This window comes from Cryptomeria japonica, chromosome 1, assembly GCF_030272615.1.
Source record: "Cryptomeria japonica chromosome 1, Sugi_1.0, whole genome shotgun sequence".
NCBI classification, from domain to species: Eukaryota; Viridiplantae; Streptophyta; class Pinopsida; order Cupressales; family Cupressaceae; genus Cryptomeria; species Cryptomeria japonica.
Genome location: NC_081405.1, coordinates 529,206,283 through 529,216,440, shown reverse-complemented (window position 1 = coordinate 529,216,440; position 10,158 = coordinate 529,206,283).

Genomic DNA, 10,158 nt, shown 5'->3' with positions numbered 1-10,158 from the left:
TTATCTTATCAACAGGCCTACTAAGTATTAGGATGTTAACTGGCTCACTTACTTAGGAGATTAAGAGTGAAGAAATTGGAAACCACTGATTCACCCCCCTCAGTGGTATCTTGTGTCTAACAATTGGTATCAGAGCCTAGGTTCCCAGTTGATTAGCCTTCTCTAGCATGGGTAGATTCTGGCTTAAGGACACAATGGTCTGTTTAGTATCAATCCTAGTTCTGGTATTTGATGGTTTAAGCTATTCCATTTGGAGTTGTAGAATGTAAGTCTTCTTATCCTCTCTAGGGTATGATGTTTGGATGTCAGTTGCTAATGGTCTCCCCTGTCATGTTAGTCCTCCCACCAACCTTGAAGAAGAAAGAAGATCTAGGAGCAATGAAGAAGCCATGAAGGCTATATTCAATGGACTATCCGTTGATGTTTCTTCAAAAGTGGATAAGTGCAGGTCTTTTAAGAGCATGTGGGATAAAGTGAAGAAGCTCTATGGTAACGAGTCTACCACTGTTGGATCAGATTGTGAAAGCAAGAAGAACAATGCAACAAATACGTGTGGGTGTAGAAGGTGGATCTGTCAGCAGCTGCAGTGATGATGATAAAGAAACTCATCTCTTCATGGCCCAAGAGACAAAAAGTGAGGAGCACACTATGAAAGTGATGAGGCAAATAGATCCCACCGACGATATGTGTTTGGCAGTGATAGTGAAGGTGAAGAAGAAGAAGTAGAAGTTGATCTTGAAGGAGAACTTGTAAGTGCACTCAAAGAACTTAGTGGAATAAGGAATGAGTACAAGTTATTGATGAATGTTGCAATTGTGGAGCAAAACTGGTTGATCAAATGTCTTGAAGAATCTGAGAGATGTGTCTCAGAATTAAAGACTCAACAAGAAGACACCAAGGTGTGCCGGTGTAATGATCTAGAATTTGTGCTAGAAGTCAAGGATAAAGAATAGCAATAGCTGGTAGGAGAAATGGAGATTCTCCGAAATGACCTTGAGAAATGTCAAGATGAGCTCAAGGTAAGAATCCAGTTTGATGGCAGCAGTGATGCCTTGGACAAAATGTTGAAAAAGAAAAAGCATACCAAGGATACCAGTGGATTAGGAAGTGGTGCCGGTGAATGCTCCGCCAGCAAGAATGTCCCCCATAATGACATTCTGTTTGTCTCCTCAAATGGAGATAACTTAGGTTAGACCTTCACAGTTAGAGATGCTCCCCGAAAGAAGGTAGATCTAACCACAACTGGTGAAGACATGGAGACAATGATGAAGATCGGTGCTGCAAGAAGGAGAAACAATTCAAATCCCAAAGGAAAAGGGAAGATGGGAGAAGGCAACTTCACCGAAAGCAAGAACATGAGAAGACAACAAAGAAGACCTCCTACCGATAGAGGACAAGGAAATGCTACCGCCCACAAGACAAAGCAAGTGTGGGAAAGGAAGGGATCAAATGGAGAAACTGCAGAAAGTGAACATCCCAGGGTCCATCCCCTGAGAAGCAGACACGGAGTTACCAAACCGGTAAGATCTCCCTATGCATGGCAGAATAATTTTGTAAGTTATAAATCTTCCTTTTCCGGTTATTTCTTTGCATGTAATGGTTATGGCCATAGGGCATAAGAATGTAAAAAGGGATCTAGAAGGAACAATCTAGGATCTTATAGATATCATGCATACGAGCAAAATATATCAAGGAGTAGAAACATGCATATTTCCTCTCCCGGTTATGCAAATAGTGTTTGTTATAACTATAATAGATCTGACCACAAAAGTTATGAATGCAAGAAGAAGAACTCACAGTTCTATGGTAACCATAAGAAAAATCATGCTCGATATAGAGGTAGTTATAGAAGAAATGAGCAACAAAGATCTGAATGGAACATGATGAGAAGTGTTCTTGTACATGCAAGGAATCCATGGAAACCGACAACTGGCTACAATGGCATAATCAAAAGAAGAAGTGTAAACTAGCTTAATAGGAGACCCCCCATTTACTCCTATGGCATGGAAGCTGTGTGCTATTACAACAATGTTTGTAGTACAAGGGAAAATCAACAAAAGAAGGTAACATCTACTCCTAAGACTGAAATTGGGAAGAAGAATGGGACAATGCAAGTATGGAGGAACAAGTTGCTACCAGTATGAAGGAAAGAAATGAGAAGACAAGTGTGTGTAGTGGCTACTTTGTCTACACACCTACAGATGAAAGATGGATCACTACTGTGTCAGATGCAAATTAACACAAGAAGACAAGAGTTACAGGAAGGTGTTTCGGTAGTGATGATGGACCGGTACAAAAAAAATCGGTATGTGCAGGATGTTACCGATATGAATGCTAATAGGTACTTGCTGGTTACATAAGACAATGAGGTTCGAGATCATTGCATTAGCTCTGGTAGCATGAAATGTGGAGTTTATGTCTCAGGTGGTATTGCAGATGACCTGAATGATAGATGTTGGCCCGGTTCTTGATCTTACATGCATGCATCCTTTGTGGGATAACCGATTTGATTTATGACATGATGGTGATATTGCATGGCATTGTGTACTTCCAGGATCATGTCATAAGCTGTGGTAGATATAATGGAGTTGATAGATCATTAGATTGATCACATATGCACAACTCAACCGGTATAAGGTAAAGATTGGAGCTCCGGTTTTGAACTTGACATGCAATGAGGCCCTGAGATGTATGACTCAGGGGGAGTTCAAGTGCTCATGATGCAGAACCGACATGCTTGAACTTATGGGTGTACTAGCTGCATCAACTGCAGAAGATGGAAATTGGTATTGGATGGGAGTGTTGCAGTTTGACTGGCGGCTAGTGTATGATTCCTCCATTTCAAATTGTCCTGTGAATTGAGATGATGCAATGTATGATGGTCAAAGGAGGAGAAGCATCCGGTAGAGAAAAAGGGAGAGAGAAAACTGGGTCAGTGCCCGGTAGACACAAGGAGGAGAGAAACCCTGTCAGTGCCCTTTACCATTGTTGTCAAAGGGGGAGAAAGAATCTGTAGTATGCCGGATACTACATGTGTTGACACCAATGCCAAAGAGGGATATTGTTGGCATTGTGTTGTCATTGATGTCAACCGGTATAGGATGACAATCAGTATGGGAGTTGTATGTGTAGTGTTGTCATTGATGCATACCGGATGTGATGTCTTTGATGTCACCTTTCTTAGCAGGTCACCGGTAAGGGAGAGAATGTCATTCAACACAATGGCCATTGGAGTCACTAGTACAAAAGTTACTGTTTGACTTGTGTTGAAGACATGGATAGGAGACCAAAATTATATAACAACCAGTAAATGATGACATTTGTAAGAGAGCAAGATGTTGGTCAGTTGATTGTGATGAAGAGGGGGAATGTTATCTAAATCACATAAACACCGGAGGTGAAGTATGTGCAGGCCACCAGTATGTTGTGTGGATGTCATTGGATAAAGATGCAGTAACCATTTGAAGAGATGACTGATAGTGAATGTGCCCCAACCGGATCACATGTGCCTATTTTGAAGATATATTGCTCAAACAGGGAAACCACATTAGTGCAATGCATGATGCAGATGACAAGGATCCACTCCCATCGACAGGGGATTGAAGGCTCACACCGGATCTACCGATGAATCACAAAGATACTTCAAGTGCATGAAATCAAAGATATGCATTGGACCGACAGAGAAGGCATAATGAGGTATCAGGATAGTTGAAGAGTGAGGGGTTTGTCACTTAGACAAATGAGTCTGTCACCTTGACAAACTGGTTAAGAGATGAACCAGTCAAATGAAGAAGAAGGCAAAAGGTTGAGCAATTACAGACAAAGAGTGCAACCAGACTGAAGATGGAGAAAGGTATTGCTGCAGATGCAAATAGATGAAGTTTGATGTCATCGGTGTGCAAGGTATCTTACCAGTATTCATGCAGAAGATACTGCCGGTATAGAGGACAATTAGTAAGCTGGTAAAGTGCATATGCATAAGGCTCCTATCTGTTGAAGATGCACATGAGGTGGTTTGGCAAGAGTGATAACCAGTGAAGGTGTTCCATCAAAAGAGAAGAAAGGTGCAAGGTTGATGACAAACTGGTTAGGGTATAACAAGCAGGGTTTGTGAACCGGTAGATGAACCCAGTTGTGTGGTTGGTCGGTGATCTTGTCCAAACCGACATAACCAACCTAGCAAAGGTGGACGCTGACAAAGGGGCCATGTGGAGGTGAAGTGGCATGCATGTACATGTCGGTAAAAGTGTTGTCGATGAGGTAGATGGTGACAGGTCAACATTTATGTCGACTGCGTGATTTATGGGATGTGTAGCAGAGGTTTGTAGCTCGATGTCAAATGAACAACATAGTTCCAGGACAAACTGATTGAGAAGATCGAAGTAGGTGAAGGAAACTGCCAAACCATTCTTGGTGATCGACCAAGAGATCTGCCAACAGATTAAATGCAGATTGCTAAATATAAATGGCGTGTTCTGGAAGGCATGGTAGTGGTGGTGCTGATTGATGAGTTGTAGATCATCAATCAAGGAGATCAGATCTCATGAGATATGTTTGGATTTGGTTTGCCTCGGGGTCGATGAAGAAACTCTAACCATTTGAAGTTTGAATTAGTTTTTGGCGGGAAGACTTGTTTATAGATATGCAAGTCAGAATCGATGAAAGAGGTGTAGGGACGGGAAAAGCAAGATCGGGTGACTAGGACCTAATCCTACTTTTGCCAACACATTGGAAACATGAAAGAGCCTAGGGAGATAGCTCACTTTGGCTACTTGTGAAAAAGAGAGACCCAATGATTATCTCTTAGGGTTTCTATTCCTCTTGTTGCAAATGATGAGAAAAACTAGGGTTTGAATGATCAACTAGATTAGGAGATAAAGAATGAAGCATAAATGAACTCGAAATTGCACAAACTTGTAGATATGAAACTGAGATACTGAAAGCATGAAAGGGGGAGGATTTTGGATGTGTACCTAATGCTGCAAACTGAACAAAATTGAACAGGACCAGGTGCTATGCCACTGTCCCCGATGGATTGACAAAGAGCTGTAATTGAGAAACTGCAAATCTAAGATCCTAAAGTTGCAACCTGTCAAATTTCATTGCAAAGTATAGGGACCAGGGTGCCACGCCCCTGTCCTGGGCAAGACTAGGGTGCCATGCCCCTGTCCTTGACAATTTTCTGCACTTCTGAGACTTTTGAGTGGTTCTGATGCCTTTTCCAGATCTGAAACTACCTTCGGATGCCTATTTCTGCACCTGCAACTGAAAAGGGAAGGTTTGGGTGGCTATAGGGGGTTTTGCCTTAGTCAAACCCTTGTGTTGGTGATTTACACCTCCACAAATAACCAATAATGTACTGAAAATGTGTGTGCTAGAACCTTGTGTGTATGCAAGATCCTAAATGATAAGAAACTAAAGCTACCCTACGCATGAGAGTAAACCCTAAATGTAAATGGTAGTGCTTCAAACCAAATATGCTAAATGATCTAAAGCATGAAAGTAAATGTGTAAATTGATGTAAAGAAGCTCATACAAAGACATGAAAATAACATGAAATCATACCAATCCCCAAGGGAGAGATATTGCCACTAGATCTCCTATTACTCTTCAATGTCTTCAAGGCTCCTAATTGATGATGAATGCTTGATGGAATGTTGTTGAATGTTGTTGAAGACTCCACATAGGCTTCTCTTTCACTACATAGAAGGCTCCTTATGCTCCAAAAACCTACACTTAGATTGTTAGATCCGATAGATAGATAGTTCTTAGTTCCCTTCAAATGAAGAAAGAAAGCTCTTATGTATGAAACCCTAGATCTTAATTTTGACTTAATTCCAACCTAGGAATTGAATTTCCCGCCAATCGTTTGGGGTTAATAATTATAATATCATAGAATTGTGCTCCCAAAATTTTGAGAAAAAAGCCGAGGACCATGTGCACTCTCGCCACGGTTCGACCAAGTTTTCACCAAATTACTTAGGGCCATTAGATATGATGATATTAAAGTGAATCCCAAAGTTATAGCTGATTTCAAGGTGTTTTGATATGCGAAATTGGGCCTTAAAGGCCGAAATAAGACATAATTAGGATTTATGATTAAATGATTTATTGAAGGAATCAAATAAAAAGGGGCACACTTATGGTAAATGGCCCAATTTTATGATGTATGAAGTGATAAAATATGACTCTAGATTTAGCCCCCACTTTAGCGGTCATATGACAATACGTGCATATGCAAGCTAAAGGAAAGAAAAATAAACATTCATGAAAAAAGGATATATCCACAAGTTGTCGGATGAAGCCCCCAATGGTATCTATAGTACACAGTTAGGATTTGCACCCTACAAAAACACATATTAGATAAAATCACAAAATCACCTAAATGCTTACTAAGGAAGGTGATGAAAGTTCGAGGGTAGATATATGCCCCCCTATTTCGGCTTGCTAATTTTAGTGAGTTGAAACAGGGTATCGTGTTTACCACATCGAATTGTGAAAGAAGATTGATGACAAATGCTCACAAGAAGATTTGATACAAGATCAAAAATTAATGGAGAATCATTTGGTAAGAAAGAGAACTAAGCCTCAATTCCAACACAACAAAGAGTGTGAGGATTTGAGAGCTCTCTAACACAAGATGAAAGATTTAAATGGAGACAAATGCAAAGAGAAGGAAGAAGAGATAGAAAGCATGAATACACACTTTGGTGATCCATGAGAAGATAAAATGAACCATGGACATCTCACCCCTAAAACTAGGTGATCCATGGAGAAGACATGGAAAACTAGTCCCCAGAGTTTGTCTGGGTGATCCATGTAAGGGAGGAGAGTGAGAAAACCGTTAGTTCCACTCAACCTCGTGCATGTGTGTGCAAGTAGAACAAGGACACCTACCTTTGACACCAAGAAGATATACATCATGCAACAATGTCATAATTCCAAGAAAGAGAGGGAATACTCTTCAAGCAAGGTTAAGATAGTTCAAAAGAGATATCTTGCTATATAAGTGTAAAGGAGATCCTTGGAGGAGAAGAGATCTTTGTTCAAAATACATCTACCTTCAAGAGGAGTTGTCTTAGATAAATATAACATCTTCTATAACGAATGAATGAAAGAGTTTTGAAAAGAGTAGAGGATTGAGATGACATCAAAGAGAGATTATTTATAACAACACTTTTTTAAAAGAAGATGAGATCCTCATCAGGGATATTCAGGTGCCCAAAATAGAAGGGTTTATTATAAAAGATACTACTCAATGAAGAAAAGAAATTCATGAATGATCAAAGACTTCCAACACCAAGAGGAGGTCCCAATTAAGGATATGTACTTAAGATCCCCATTAGGGATGCTTGTTCCAATATGAGAGAAGGAATTCAAATATGAATACACCTCTACAATCAATAAGAAATCCTTATAGAAGACACTACTTGACAAAGGGGAAATTTTAATCTTAAGAAGGAGAGATGTTTGAAATCACTCTTGCCCCATATATATATAGGGAGAAGAGATGAGATAGAGATAGGCTATTATGTTGCTTCCAAAAGTATGATTGCACGTGAAATTGTACCATCATGAATGACAATGAGCCCATAGTAAGTGAGCTACCAATGTCACATAATGATGAGCAACATAATAGCCATTAATGTTATTTAAAGAAATGATAGATTGAATAAGGTATTTGAATATGACATGTTAAATTCTCTACTATAAGTGAGATTAAAAACATGTATAAGATGATGAATGTTAAAGAGTCTTTAGAAAGAGAGAAATTTATAGGAGAAGAATAGGCCACTAAGTCCTACTTTTCTTGCACACAAGAAATCTTAGGAGAGGGATACATATAATTCATTAGAGCCTTATTCCTAGAAGAAGGGATTTTAGAATGAGTAGAAAATAAAGCCTCATAAGTGGAATTAGAAAGATTATTGAAACCTTTTCACCAAGATTTCCTTATGAGGGTGATGAATGTTGAAAGAAGTAGGAGATGATTTAATTGAGGTGAGGTCATCATCACTACTAAATATAGTATGCACATTGAGAGATGGTCTTTTAGATGCTTTGGTGGGCTTAGAAGGATTATATCCCAGTCCAAATGAAGCTTTGTGTGTGTTATGTTCTAAAGGAACTTTAATTCCTTGTTCATTTGTGCCACAACCATTGCCATCATAACCAGTCTTAGCTAAAATATGAAAACCAAGACCATAAAGGGATGCCAAATTAGAAAGAGATGGTGACGCTCCATAGGTCTCAGTACTATATGAATTAGAGGAAGGATTTGAAGAATCATTTGAATTAGAAGCAGCCACAAAGTTGTTACTTAGTTGTTTAGACAAAGTAGGTTGCTCTTTAGGTTCCTCCTTAGATATCTCCTTCTCAATCTTAGATCCTTTCCAAGGTACCTTATATTCTCCTATAAAAGTAGGGGTAAAGTCTAGAGATCCCCAATCATCATTTTTGAGCACTTCTTCAAGATAAAAGATATCATTAGGAGGAGATTCCAATTGAGTAGGAGAATTAAGAGTACTAGAAGGAACAACATCATTAAAGGAAATAGATGTATTTGAAGAATTAGAAGGATTGGAGGAAGAATGGGAAGTGGTTGAACAAGAAGACCCAGATTTTAATGGTTCTTGAGGTTTGGCAGCTAACAAGGTGTATGTCGTATTGTTATAAATGAATTTAACTTGCCTATGCAAAGTTGAGGGGACAACTTGCATGCTATGAATCCAAGTTCTCTCTAATAGAAGGCTATATGTCAAATTACCAGGCATAACATGTGTGAGATTTTGCCAAGATCTAGAGGCAATGAAAAGCACAAATAAGAGAGAACAAAATAGATGATAAGAATAAACTGTATTCTATCAAGATGCAAAATATGATCAACTGGGTCATTACAAGATGTTCAATGATCGCCCGTACAAACAATGTAGATGAGCCTGCTTATATAGGGAAGGCTATATGGATATGTGATCACAGAAACATGACATGTGGCTCAATAAGAAACAAGGGTAGGTAGCAAATAGGTGTGCTAGGTAGGAGAAACAATATAATATTCCACATGAGGTGGAATGTAACAACAAGATAAGATCAACACCATAAAAGGTGGAAATTCTCCTACACACACTATCCCAATGTGGCACAAACACCCAAGTGTCTCATACCCAAACTACTATTAAATGCATGCACCTAAGTAAACTTAAGTAAGGTGTAATAATATCCAAGATGAATAATTATTTACACCAACAACATGAATATGTGTAGGTAACACAACAAGACCTACCCTAACAGGCAAGGTTATGACACCTAGACATTGTTTAGCCACATTATCAAAACCTCAAATAGTAAGAGAAGAAGGTTCGATGAGAGAATGATCCACATTAATCTTATCCACAAGGGTTCGTCTTATAGCACTATCATGGATAATGACCACAATCATAAGAGGATCATATTGATTTTGGATTTGAGGAGAAGGTAACTCATCTTGTGTGAATACAATTTGAGTTTTGGATTTGTTTGTAGGATCAATCAAAGCATACATGTTATTAGGTGTCACTGCAGGTGGGACATCTAAGTTTTTCAAAGCATCTTGTAACATCCCATGATAAGTAGGTGAAGTTTGAACCAAATCCCAAATAGAAATCTTAGCAGGAGTGGCCTTAAGTTCAATGAGATCATACTCCTTGCTAATATTTGATATACGAGGTGCTTGTGGAAGGGTATGTTGGGAGAGAGGAAGCGAAGCTGGGATAACTGGAGGAGAACTAGGTTGCTTATTGTTTCTTGTGTTATAGGTATGAGCAACCGTATGATAAATCTCTCTAGTAATTTTCTTAGCATACTCATAAGGGCTCTTAGTAGGATAACCTCCTTTCACAGTAATAATATGTTTCTTAGGAGTGCAAAAAGAATCATTAGCATATCCACCTTGAACCACTAAGATAGGTTTACGTGGGGAATTTTGAGAAGGACAAGCACCTTGAACTGTGAAGAGATGCTTATTAGGTGTTTCATTCACATGTATCAAATTGATTAAGGATGGTTTAGGAATATCAAAGGTGTCCTTAGAATAAGAATGAACAAGATTGTTGGAAGAATTGTTGATAGTCTCTTCTTGCATTAAAATGTTATCATGGATAAGACCAATTTGAGGAGGGA